At 38.7% G+C, this 14,601-nt stretch overlaps 1 non-coding gene across 1 annotated transcript; it reads right to left on the reverse strand.

Moving 5' to 3' along the window:
- Window positions 1–12,701: 12,701 nt before the first annotated feature.
- LOC133042946 (U6 spliceosomal RNA) lies at window positions 12,702–12,808 on the reverse strand. Its single transcript, XR_009689640.1, has one exon. It is a non-coding gene; the product is annotated as a U6 spliceosomal RNA (small nuclear RNA).
- Between the last annotated feature and the right edge of the window lie 1,793 nt (window positions 12,809–14,601).

A 14,601-nucleotide genomic window follows, 5' to 3' on the forward strand; every position in this document is an offset into this window, starting at 1 on the left:
GAGGGACCCATTTCCAGGATGCAGGAGATGCAGGTTTGATCTGTGGGTGGGGAAGATACCCTCGTAAAGGAAATGGCAACCCATTTCAGTATTCTTGCCTGGAAAATCTCATGGACAGAGGAGCCTGGCAAACTACAGTCCATGGCGTTGAAAGGATCGGACACGACTTAGTGAACTAAACAACAAACAAACTAATAAGGCAGGCAGTCCAGAGTCTTTTGGCTGTTATTGATAAATCTTAGTCCAGTAAAAGCACATTGAGTGCCCAATCTATGAAATCCTCCCCTGGCCTAGGAATGAGCTTTTCTAGCACCATGAAACAAACTGGTCACAAATGCCTCTCAAATCTTGGAAGAAATTAAGACCAAACGGGAGGGGATTATAGAATAATGTTGCCCATCATCATTTCTACCAGAATCAAGTCATTAGCCATGGCAGTCGCTGACCTACAGCAGTGAAGGGATTCAGGATGAAGATCAGGGTTAGACTTTCTGTGCTCTGGGAAAACTGGCAGAACTGCTTAGGTGTTTTCAGGAAGAAAAAATTGTATGGACTGGTTTCTCCCATCTTTCCCTACTTAGAAAAGCCCTAAAATCATTAACTAATATCTGTGCCTTGAGAGTGGTAATAATCTTCTACCAGTATGTGTATCTGATTGCACATACCCCTTCACCAAAATCACATATGTACTTGCCGCTCCCTCTACCTCTTTGGAGAGCCTCTGAGCTTTCTGAAAAACTGCTTAAAACCCTCAGATTGCCCTGAATAAAATTTTCCATTTCTTTCTTAGACTTGACTATTGGTAATTTTTTATGAACAGAGTTCTATGTACATTGTTATGGGCATGTACATTATCTGTTGAAGAAGAAAGTAAAAGCTTAGTCTTTCAGCTGACTTAGAAATACAGACTGTTCACAATTATTACCTCAACAATATATTCTTATTTATAAAAATGAATACTTAACATCCTAGGGAAACTCTCAATCAATATAACTGAATAGTTAACTCAAAACTCAGTTAATCATTGTCCTTATTTTCAAAGAGAATGCTTGGATCTTTGGATATATAATAGCATAGACAAGTTTCATTCCTTTTTTGTTGGAAAGGAATTATATATTGTTGACTTTATGTGCTACTTATATGGTGTTCTTACTAGTTACTTCCTTTGACTAAAACAAAATATATATAAGTTCAGTAAATATATGCTGAACTTCATCCTAAACATGGCACTGTGATGTCATTTTCTGTTGTTGAAATAACCTTCATGGTATCTGTGAAGCTGACTGTAAGAGCTCTGCTTGTGGAAAACTCATGCTCGAGAAACAACACAGTTGTTAAGGCATTTGGAAGTAATATAGAACATTGAAAGTGTTCGTGTACTCACTGCTATTACAGTTCTCTTTAGGAAAATCTATAGCTTTGGAGTTTATTAAATCATGTACATTAGTTAAAGCCTATTTTCAATAGATACTCTTCATTCTCCTGTGCCTTCCAACACCTGGTGAGCGGTTGAAAGGGTTCTCCTTCCTAGATAGATTACTAAGTGTTTATAATAATAGAAAAAAGTTAGTAGTCTTTTATTCATGTGCATAAATAATCTGCCTATTAAAGTTCTATTTCTATCTCTTCCTCTCTCCCCAGAATTGATGAGTTAGGCAAAACCAATGATTTTCCTCAGCCTTGGAAGAGGGTGAGGAGGAAGTTGCTTTTTTTTTTCAGATACCTAGGAAAGCAGAGGTATTCAGATAGACAATCAACTGATCCTCCAAGGTGCACCAGAGGTCACTTTTCAGTAAAAGGCCTCATGAAATAGATATTCTCAGGATGTTCATTACTTGTTCTTCTTCTGCCCATACCCATTATTCCTTTTCTTCATCTTCATTCACTTTTTTGAAAGTTCCCTTCCAAATTAGCTTCTTCTCTCAACACATAGGTAATTGTTGCAATAGTTACAGTGATATGTTCTTATTAAGTGAGTAACTAACATGAACTATTTGTGGGATTTGGATAGTTAAGGTTTTTATTATCGTTCTTATTCCTCATGTATTCTTAGATTTCTGACTGTTGGTGCTGTAATTTTGTTACATGGGGGCTCCAAGTATTTTAATATTAGCTCTTCTCTCTGTTCCCTTTTATACTTATTCTCTTGGCAATTGCCTCCAACCTTATATTTTCAACTGATAGGTTATACTTAGCTGGTTCTAAAAAAAAAACTGCAGTGTTAATAGACTGAATTGCTTGCATGTTCAATTGTATCTGACTCTTTGCAACCTCGTAGACTATAGCCCACCAGGCTCCACTGTCCAATGAACTCTCCAGGCAGGGATACTGGAGTGGGTTGCCATTTTCTATTCCAGGAATGGACAGGAGGAACCTGCCAGGCTCCACTGTTCATTGAACTCTCCATCCAGTCTCATATGTTGATTTCTCAGCTCCCAGAACCTGAGAATACAACCACATTGAAAGCCAAGGTCTTTAAAAGGGTGATTAGATTAAAATAAGGTTATGAGCATAGGGGTCTAATCCAACAGAACTGGTCCTGATAGGAAGAGAAAGAAACACCAGAGTGTACAGTAAAGAAAAAAGGCCATGTGAGGACACAGAGAGAAGGCAGTGACCTGTAATTTGAAGAAAAATCTCAGAAAAATCCAGTGCCATGCTATTGTCTGAAAATGTCCCCTCCAAATTCCTATGTGAAATCGTAATCCTGATGATCATGATATCAGGAGATGGGACATTTGGGAAGTAATTATGTCATGAAGACAAAACCTTCATGAATGGGATTGGTGCCCTTAAAAAAGACACCCCAGAGAACTTGCTTCCCCTTGCACCATGGTAAGACAGAAGAAGAAGTCAGTTGTCTGACACCCATAGCTCTGACTAGAAGGACCTTTGTTGGTAAACTAATGTCTCTGCTTTTTAATATGCTGCCTAGATTTGTCATAGCTTTTCTTCCAAGAAGCAAGCATCTTTTAATTTCATGGCTGCAGTCACCATCTACAGTGATTTTGGAGCCCCCCAAAATAAAGTCTTTCACTATTTCCATTGTTTCCCCATCTATTTGCCATGAAGTGATGGGACCAGATGCCATGATCTTAGTTTTCTGAATGTTGAGTTTTAAGCCAAATTTTTCACTCTCCTCTTTCACTTTCATCAACAGGCTCTTTAGTTCCTCTTCACTTTCTACCATAAAAGTGGTGTCATCTGCTTAACCGAGGTTATTGACATTTATCCCGGCAATCTTTATTCCAGTTTGTGTTTCACCCAGTCCGGCATTTTGCATGATGTACTCTGCATATAAATTAAATAAGCAGAGTGACAATATACAGCCTTGATGTACTCTTTTCCTGATTTGGAACCAGTCAGATGTTCCATGTCCAGTTCTAACTGTTGCTTCTTGACATGCACACAGATTTCTCAGGAGGCAGGTAATGTGGTCTGGTATTCCCATCTCTTTAAAAATTTCCACAGTTTATATTTCTAGAGATCTTCTGAATATATTCAACACCTCCAAGTTTCATTCCTAGTGATTTCTACATTTTTGGTATGATCTTTATCATTCTCTTCTTTCCAATTAGGCTTGAAATTCTTAAGCACTTCTTCTGCCTGGTATCCTGAAATGCCATTCTGATACTGACCACCTGGTTTAACCTGTGTCGGACTCCACAGACATGGTCCCCAAAAGGACTATCCTCACTTCAAACACCAGCCCCACTTTTAGGGTCTCCAGGTCACCCATAGTTCTGTCCAACTGGATACAATTCCGGGGTTCTTAGGATCACCCACCCAGTTTTAATAATTTGCTAGAATGACTTAAAGAACTCGGGGAGGTGTTATGATTACAGCTTTATTATGAATGATACAAACCAGAACTAGCCTATTGAAGAGCCACATTGGGCAAGGCCTAGAAGGGTTCCCAATTCATACCTTCTGTGCCTTCTCTTCCTATGTATTAATACTCATCATATTCCCACAATGGCTTCACCAGTCAGGTAGCCCCATGGAGCTTCAGCATCCAGGGTTTTTATTGGGATTTCACTCTACAAGAATGATTGGTCAAATCATTGGCCATATGATTGAACTCAATCTCTTATCTCAATTTCCTGTTCACGTGACTGTTCTTTCTGGTAATCAGCCCAATCCTGAGTCACTATATCTCTTAGCATAAATTCAGATGTGATCCCATAGGCTCATGAATAGCAAGATACTATCACTTGGGAAATACCAAAGATTCAGTCTCATTTCCAGGAGCCAGGGATAAATGCCAGTCAAATTCTTTATTTTACAACAGAAATCTTTGACTTCATCTTTATTTTGTGAAATAATAGTCTGCTTCTATATCGAATGTGCTATGCTGTGCTAAATTGCTTCAGCCGTGTCGCATCTCAACACTATGGACCATAGCCGGTCAGGCTTCTCTGACCGTGGGATTCCCCAGTCAAGAATACTGGAGAGGGTCGCCATTCCCTCCTCCAGGGAATCTTTTCAACCCAGGGATCGAACCCTTGTCTCCTGCCTCTCCGGCATTCACAGGTGGGTTCTTTATCACTAGCAATACTTGGGAAACCCTCTATATTGAACAGTTCTTAGATAATCTGATAATTCTTAGACAATTTTTCTTATTTCCAAGCTAGTTCAGATTTTATTATGCCTTGCTTAGACTACTGCAATGACTTCCAAAATAATTAATCTTTCATTTATCTCTGTCCCTATTCTCAATAGCACAGTCAAATTAATATTCAAGGCAAATTTTTAATTGTTTTGCTACATTTCCAAAATCCCTTTGCTTTTTAAAAATAAATCTTGCCTTTTCAATCAAAGCTCTTGTCCATTTGACCTTCCCACACAGCTCCAGCCTTAACTGGAAAATGAATTGCTACCTAATTTTTACAGACATACTACAGTTACCTACAGGAAACATTGAAGAGTGTTTACTATTGTGACTTTAGAATCAGATAGATCTTGATTCAACAAGAAAGACTGAACTTATTTACTAGCTGTTTCACCTTACTCAAATAACTTAACCTCTGTGCCTTGGCTCTATTTTATTAAAGGATATAATGCTTACTTCACAGGACCGCTTCAGGGATTAAATGATATAATGTATTTATTAGAATGTCTGGCACTTATAAAAATGTACACCACTGGCAGCTACTTTTATTTTTATTTTGTTCTTCTAGAATGCCTTTTCCCCATCCTCATAGGGGAGTTCCTACCCATCTTGCTAGATTCAATTCAGATATATCCTCCTTTCTGAAGTTCTTCCTAATTTTACCCCCACCCCCCAACCAGACATGAGTTCTTTCTTTAAAATGACATAGTATTCTCAGTTCTTCTCAGGTAATTTTCAGGAAGTTTTGTTTATAATGTCAATGTTATAATGTTCTTATTCTGTCCTCTCACAATGTTAGGTTATATGACCATTGAAAACAAGGGTTTTTCAATGCATCTTAAATTTCCCATGGCACTCCACACAATCCTCACACTTGATGATCACGTTGGATTGTAAGTAAGGTTAATAAGCGCTCAGTCACTCAGCTGTGTCTGACATTTTGCAGCTCCATGGACTGTAGCCTGCCAGGCTCCTCTGTCCATGGAATTCTCCAGGCAAGAATACTAGGGTGGGATGCCATTCCCTTCTCCAGGGGATCTTCCCAACCCAGGGATCGAACTGGGGTCTCCTGAATTGCAGGAAGATTTTTTACCGGCTAAGCCACCAGTGAAACCCTGTGGATTGAGGTCTTTGTTGGATTGAGTCATCTGTAATTCAAAATTTGTGAAAGACCTTTTCATATGAAATATATTAACTTAAATATTAGAACTAAAAATTGCAGGAGTATCTTACTCTCTTATGGTAAGAACTATGTTTTCTTTCCTTTTTTTTCCCCCTTAATAGTATTGTTAATGTCATAGTATTTCTGTGAATCTTTTGCTTTTAATGCATACATACCCATAAACAGAAAAGCTATTCATTTTTTAATATCTACTACATATATGGCTTTATTTCTAATTTTCAATTTTTTTTAATTGGGAGGATAGCATGTACCCTTACAGATGCAAAAATAAGATTTTGAAAAGTTAAGTAAACTTCCCTAGGTTGCTTAATAAGTGAGTCACAGAGCCAGATCTCAAATGCAGGTCCATCTGACCTTAAAACCCATCCTGTTTCCAACATTCGTTATACTGCCTCTTGGCAAAATTCCTGCATACTTTTGTACAACACATGTAAAGGAAACAACCTCTAGGCTAAAGGCTCAGTTAAACCACTGAAAACAAACCAGTCAGGGGAGTGAGTGACAAAATAAAAACAGAAATGTGGTTATGCTTCCCAGGGCTCACAGTGATATTGTGTGGACATGAAGTGATTAAATACCTGCACCCTATAAGAAAGGCTGAATTCACTCCAGGAACTCAAGGCTCATGTCTTGGGCATAGCCTTGGCTGAAAGCCAAGCTGCGGGAACGTTAACACAATGGAGATATTGATTGAAAATCATCTCTGAGCTGGAAGCACTACGTTCAGTTAGAACATGTAGGAAGGAGACTGGCTTTCTTAGGATGGTAATTTGGTAAAGGCTTCCCAGATGGTGCAATGGTAAAGAATCCGCCTGCCAAAGCAGTAGATGCAAGAGATGTGAATTCGATCCCTGGATTGGGAAAATCCCTGGAATTTAAAATGGCAACCCACTCCACTATTCTTACCTGTAAAATGCATGGACAGAGGAGCCCGGAGAGCTACAGTTCATTGGAGTCACAAGGATTCAGACTTGACAGCAAATGAGCACAATTTGGTAAATGTGATTAATATTGATGATATTTTAAGCATGGTAGCTGACGCTTGTGAATTGCTGGGCCATTTGTGGCAGCAGTGTCTGTCTCTCTGGTTTTAGCATATTGAGTCTATATTCCAGAACATCAAAAATACTGTTTGAGCAGCGTTAGAGATCCAATGGGATATGGCAGGTCTACTTCACAACCAAGTCAGTGGGAATCTTTATTTATGGTTTTACATGCATGAATGAATACTAGAGCAAAGTTAAGTTAAATAATGTTAAGATCCACTAGTGATCAGCACACTCAGACAGTAGAAGTTAACCCTTGTCTATAAATGGTATGCACTCCACAGGGTGCCATGAGGCAGGCTCAATTGCTTAAGTGTATATAAAAGCCCATCCCAGGAACTGCCCATTTGAGACTTCCTAAACAACTGAGGCTTCCCAGATGGTGAAGTGGTAAAGAATCTGCCTGCCATTGCAAGAGATACAGAGACGTCGTTCAATCCCTGGGTCAGGAAGATCCCCAGAGGAGGAAATGGCAACCCACTTCAGTATTCTTGCCTGGAGAATCCCATGGACAGAAGAGCCTGGCAGGCTACATCAGTCCATAGGGTACCAAAGAGTCAGGCACGAGTGAGCACGCAGGCAAGCAACTGAAACGAAACTCCTTCTGAGAGAGCAACTGTCACCCCAGAGACATTTAGGCTCTCCCTGACCCAGCAAATAAAACTCACATCCAGTTCTGGTGGTCCTAATTCTACTCCAAGAAAACCCAATGGCATTTTCTCCTGGGGTCACACGAGATGTGAAGAGGCTCTCAGGCAGAAGACAAGCCCGTTAGAAACTGCCTCTTCCACTTAACTCAAAATGAAAAGTTTGCCTAGTTAGACAAGTAGAGCAGACTGAACTTCTTGACAGGATGTCAAGCTGTCCAATGACTGTATATTCTACTAATTCTTCCTAGTGAGCAAACAAGATATGTTTATATAAGGCACTAGGCAGATGAAGCTAAAACATACCATTCTTATTTCACTTCACAAATATTATCTTTGTCTCACAACATTTTCTCGCAACATTATTATATACTAACACTACTTCAAGGAGACAATTTAAATTGATGTCTTAAAAATACTCTGTAAGAACTGAGTCATTTTATACTACTCTTAGACCACTCAACTTATTCTTTTCTCTGTTGTACCGGCTTTTATTCTGTCTAAATTCCTTCTGAAAACCCTTGATTAACTCTTCATTGACTGTGGGAAAAATCTCCTTCCCTTTTAAAGTGTATTTGTTTTTGTTGAGACATAAATTCTTGTTGGATTTCCAGTTTTGACAATGTGATATAGAGGTGGTTCTACATTTGACTATCTCTGAAAGATTACTCCTAACCCCAAAAGAAGTACACATACAACATAGACAAAATTAAAGACATTTGTAGAGAGTTGGGGAAGTAGCATAAATAAAATTAATTCCTCACTCAAGAGCCAAGCATCAATCCTTTGTTTTAAAAGCTGACAAGTCAGGTAATTAAACTGTCTTTTCAATATCATGAAGCTAAATACTATGAAAACCAAAAACTAATATAATCAACTATTACATGGTGGTGGCAAGAAGAAAGGAGAGGAAAGAGAACAGAAATGAAGCAGGAGAGGCTTATTTCTTATGGCCTCATAGTGGATAGTCGATACCTATCAAAATAAATAAAAAGTTAAATATGTTATATTAAATCATAGCTACAGAAATAACTGCTAAGTGTTACTTAGTGTTTTTGGTTCTGCATTCCCTTTAGGGTGCATAGTTCATTAGTGACTACAGCAGCAAATATTAATAATTTAATCCTTGTATTACCAAACAGCAAGCAGTGTTCTTTGTCTTACACACAAACACACACACAGAGTGGGAAGATCTCTAAACACACAACTTAAAAAAACAGAAGGCATAAGATCAATAAATTTGGTCTTAACATAAAAAATAAGAACACGTGCAATCAGTTCAGAAAAAAATCTGCTACACATATAATAAAAATCACTTTACATTTTATAAAAATGCTCCATAAATCCACATTTTATTTATTTCTCTATTTTTTTGGCCATGCTACACAGCTTACAGGATCTTAGTTCCCCGATCAGGGATTGAACACCCACCCTTGGCAGTAAACGTGCTAAGTACTAACCACTGGACCACCAGGGAACTCCCATACAAATCCATATTTTAAAATCTAACAACTGAATCAAGAAAAATGGTAAAGAACAAGAGAAGGTAATGGGAGATGAGTTGACAAAATTTACTATATAGTAAATAGAAAATTATATTGTGTATAGTAAATGACATGATATCATGAATATTATATAATTTATAGCACTAGATGAGAAGGGGCCAGTGGGACAGTAGGGTGGAGAGAAAGAAGGAGCAGCCAGAGCTGAGGCTGGGAGTGGGTAAGGGTGCCCGCAGGTGCCTTACAGGGGCTTTGGGAATCACTGCTTGTTCAAGGGGAGGAGGCTTAACCCAGTGGAAGGAATGATGGATTTTGATATCCAGCTCTGGCTGTGAGGTTTAAAAGTGATGATAGGGAAGCAAATGGAGAAACAAAAAATACGAATGACTCCAAAAGTCAAGTTAAGAGAAATACAAATTTAAGCAATAGTAATAAACCATTGTCTTTCATCAGATTGTCAAAGATTAAAAAACAAAACAAAAATGATGAACAACTATGGCCAAGGGGTACAGAAACAGACACTCTATTATTTTTCTGTTGCAAGTTAAATTGGTTTGATAGCAACTAACATAAAAAAAAGCACCAATATTTTGATCCTACAATTCCATTTCTATCATATCCTATTGATTTAACAGAAGATTTCCTAATGGTATGTATATATAGTGATACACGGGCTTCCCAGGTGGCACTAGTGGTAAAGAACCCACCTGTCAATGCAGGAGATGCAGGAAACTTGGGTTCCATCCCTGGGTCTGGAAGATCCCTTGGAGTAGGACATGTCTATCTACTCCAGCATTCTTTTTTTTTTTTTCATTTATTTTTATTAGTTGGAGGCTAATTACTTTACAATATTGTAGTGGTTTTTGTCATGCATTGACATGAATTAGCCAAGAATTTACATGTATTCCCCATCCCGATCCCCCCTCCCACCTCCCTCTCTACCCGCTCCCTCTGAGTCTTCCCAGTGTAGCAGGCCCGAGCACTTGTCTCATGCATCCAACCTGGACTGGTGATCTGTTTCACCCTAGATAACATACATGTTTCGATGCTGTTCTCTTGAAACATCCCACCCTCGCCTTCTCCCACAGAGTCCAAAAGTCTGTTCTGTACATCTGTGTCTCTTTTTCTGTTTTGCATATAAGGTTATCATTACCACCTTTCTAAATTCCATATATATGTGTTAGTATACTGTAATGGTCTTTATCTTTCTGGCTTACTTCACTCTGTATAATGGGCTCCAGTTTCATCCATCTCATTAGGACTGATTCAAATGAATTCTTTTTAATGGCTGAGTAATATTCCATTGTGTATATGTACCACAGCTTCCTTATCCATTCGTCTGCTGATGGGCATCTAGGTTGCTTCCATGTCCTGGCTATTATAAACAGTGCTGCGATGAACATTGGGCTGCACGTGTCTCTTTCAGATCTGGTTTCCTCAGTGTGTATGCCCAGAAGTGGGATTGCTGGGTCATATGACAGTTCTATTTCCAGTTTTTTAAGAAATCTCCACACTATTTTCCATAGTGGCTGTACTAGTTTGCATTCCCACCAACAGTGTAAGAGGGTTCCCTTTTCTCCACACCCTCTCCAGCATTTATTGCTTGTAGACTTTTGGATAGCAGTCATCCTGACTGGCGTGTAATGGTACCTCATTGTGGTTTTGATTTGCATTTCTCTGATAATGAGTGATGTTGAGCATCTTTTCATGTGTTTGTTAGCCATCTGTATGTCTTCTTTGGAGAAATGTCTGTTTAGTTCTTTGGCCCATTTCTTGATTGGGTCATTTATTTTTCTGGAGTTGAGCTGCAGGAGTTGCTTGTATATTTTTGAGATTAATCCTTTGTCTGTTGCTTCGTTTGCTATTATTTTCTCCCAATCTGAGGGCTGTCTTTTCACCTTACTTATAGTTTCCTTTGTAGTGCAAAAGCTTTTAAGTTTCATTAGGTCCCATTTGTTTAGTTTTGCTTTTATTTCCAATATTCTGGGAGGTGGGTCATAGAGGATCCTGCTGTGATTTATGTCGGAGAGTGTTTTGCCTATGTTCTCCTCTAGGAGTTTTATAGTTTCTGGTCTTACATTTAGATCTTTAACCCATTTTGAGTTTATTTTTGTGTATGGTTTTAGAAAGTGTTCTAGTTTCGTTCTTTTACAAGTGGTTGACCAGCTTTCCCAGCACCACTTGTTAAAGAGGTTGTCTTTTTTCCATTGTATATCCTTGCCTCCTTTGTCGAAGATAAGGTGTCCATAGGTTCGTGGATTCATCTCTGGGCTTTCTATTCTGTTCCATTGATCTATATTTCTGTCTTTGTGCCAGTACCATACTGTCTTGATGACTGTGGCTTTGTAGTATAGTCTGAAGTCAGGCAGGTTGATTCCTCCAGTTCTATTCTTCCTTCTCAAGATAGCTTTGGCTATTTGAGGTTTTTTGTATTTCCATACAAATTGTGAAATTCTTTGTTCTAGTTCTGTGAAAAATACCGTTGGTAGCTTGATAGGGATTGCATTGAATCTACAGATTGCTTTGGGTAGAATAGCCATTTTGACAATATTGATTCTTCCAATCCATGAACACGGTCTATTTCTCCATCTGTTTGTGTCCTCTTTGATTTCTTTCATCAGTGTTTTATAGCTTTCTATGTATAGGTCTTTTGTTTCTTTAGGTAGATATACTCCTAAGTATTTTATTCTTTTTGTTGCAATGGTGAATGGTATTGTTTCCTTAATTTCTCTTTCTGTTTTTTCATTGTTAGTGTATAGGAATGCAAGGGATTTCTGTGTGTTAATTTTATATCCTGCAACTTTACTATATTCATTGATTAGCTCTAGTAATTTTCTGGTAGAGTCTTTAGGGTTTTCTGTGTAGAGGATCATGTCATCTGCAGAGAGAGTTTCACTTCTTCTTTTCCTATCTGGATTCCTTTTACTTCTTTTTCTGCTCTGATTATTGTGGCCAAAACTTCCAACACTATGTTGAATAGTAGTGGTGAGAGTGGGCACCCTTGTCTTGTTCCTGATTTTAGGGGAAATGCTTTCAATTTTTCACCATTGAGGGTGATGCTTGCTGTGGGTTTGTCATATATAGCTTTTATTATGTTGAGGTATGTTCCTTCTATTCCTGCTTTCTGGAGAGTTTTAATCATAAACGGGTGTTGAATTTTGTCAAAGGCTTTTTCTGCATCTATTGAGATAATCATATGGTTTTTATCTTTCAATTTGTTAATGTGGTGTATTACATTGATTGATTTGTGGATATTAAAGAATCCTTGCATTCCTGGGATAAAGCCCACTTGGTCATGGTGTATGATTTTTTTAATATGTTGTTGGATTCTGTTTGCTAGAATTTTGTTAAGGATTTTTGCATCTATGTTCATCAGTGATATTGGCCTGTAGTTTTCTTTTTTTGTGGCATCTTTGTCTGGTTTTGGAATTAGGGTGATGGTGGCCTCATAGAATGAGTTTGGAAGTTTACCTTCTTCTGCAATTTTCTGGAAGAGTTTGAGTAAGATAGGTGTTAGCTCTTCTCTAAATTTTTGGTAGAATTCAGCTGTGAAGCCATCTGGTCCTGGGCTTTTGTTTGCTGGAAGATTTTTGATTACAGTTTCGATTTCCTTGCTTGTGATGGGTCTGTTAAGATCTTCTATTTCTTCCTGGTTCAGTTTTGGAAAGTTATACTTTTCTAAGAATTTGTCCATTTCTTCCAAGTTGTCCAAAAAATATGGAACGCTTCACGAATTTGCGTGTCATCCTTGTGCAGAGGCCATGCTAATCTTCTCTGTATCGTTCCAATTTTAGTATATGTGCTGCCGAAGTGAGCACTACTCCAGCATTCTTGGTGGAGAATCCCCATGGATGGAGGAGCCTGGAGGGCTACAGTCCATCAGGTCACAAAGAGTCGGACTGACACTAAAGCAACTTAACACACACACATGCATAATAATATACACCTGTACATAAACAAGGATATTAACTGTGTCAAAAGATGTTGGAGTTATTAAAAAAGTCTATGAGTTATGAGATTGGTAAAGCAAGTTACAAAAATACATACAATGGAATATTTTCTTTTAAGAAATTATGATTACTAATATATTTGAATTTTTTCACCAGTTTTGTTGTGTGTATGTGTGCATCTTATTTCCTTTGCTTCTCTTTATCCTCTTTTCCTTTTCTCTATCTAGTTAATTTATCTAACTTTTATTGCTCTCCACCCCACCCCTCCATGAGCTTGGAAACTGTCATTCTATTTCTGTCCTTTAAGTGGCTTTCCTTAAAATCTCCATTAGTCCAAAATGGTCTCTAACTCTGCTCCAACTTGCAAGTGTTTGAGAACACATGACACTAATCACCACCTCTTTCCCTTCTTCCTTTTACTCTGTTACACTTATAAACATACTTACAGTATAAATCAGAATTCTTACCACCAGATTTTGGGTTACTAAGTCTCCTTTGCTCCATATGCTGATTTATGTCTTGTTTTCTCCTGTGGTTGTGGATTTAAGGTTGTGAACTTCTTCAGGGGCTTTTGATGTGCTCCATTCATGTTTGTATTCTCAGAAGATAGTTCTGCTTTGGATTCTGACAGTACGTCTGGGTTTCACTCGTCTCAGATTTTATGCGAATGTTTGGCCTTAGGGTACTAGCTCCCCACACAGGCTAAATATATATGAGCCCCTCTATCCCATATGGAACAGGCTGACTTTCAATTTCAGTGAACTAAAAGTCACTCAGTTGTCTCCGACTCTTTGCAACCCCATGGATAGTCCATGGAATTCTCCAGGCCTTGTAGTGGGTAGCCTTTCCATTCTCCAGGGGATCTTCCCAACCCAGGGATCGAACCCAGGTCTCCTGCATTGCAGGCAGATTCTTTACCAGCTGAGCCACAAAGAAAGCCCAAGAATACTGGCGTGGGTAGCCTATCCCTTTTCCAGCGGATCTTCCCGATCCAGGAATCAAACTGGGGTCTCCAAAGAATTGATCCTTTTGAACTGTAGTGCTGGAGAAGACTCTTCAGAGTCCCTTGGACTTCAAGGAGATCCAACCTGTCCATCCTAAAGGAAATCAGTCCTGAATATTCATTGGAAGGACTGATGTTGAAGCTGAAACTCCAATACTTTGGCCACCTGATGAGAGGAGCTAACTCATCTGAAAAGACCCTGATTTAGAAAGATTGAAGGCAGGAGGAGAAGGGGACAACGGAGGATGAGATGGTTGGATGGCATCACTGACTCAATGGACATGAATTTGGGTAAACTCCAGGAGTTGGTGATGGATAGGGAGGCCTGGCATGCTGCAGTCCATGGGTTCACATAGAGTCGGACACGACTGAGTGACTGAACTGACTGAACTGATTGTCTTTTTATGATGCTAGTACATTTCCTTCTATGGATAATCATTTATTTTAAATGCAAGCATATCTTTGGTGAAATTTACTTACGTGGGACTGCCATGAATTCTGAGTTGTTGAAGTATTTCTACATATTTTTTGCATTCTTCCTGTGCCCTAAGATCCACACCAGTTATTATGTTACTTCCTCTATGTGAGTTTCCCAAACCACAGTATGGCACAAATTCACGCCTCACTCCTGCATATGTTATTGACTAGTGTTTTTAAT

Source organism: Dama dama, chromosome 21 (assembly GCF_033118175.1).
Source record: "Dama dama isolate Ldn47 chromosome 21, ASM3311817v1, whole genome shotgun sequence".
Lineage (NCBI taxonomy): Eukaryota > Metazoa > Chordata > Mammalia > Artiodactyla > Cervidae > Dama > Dama dama.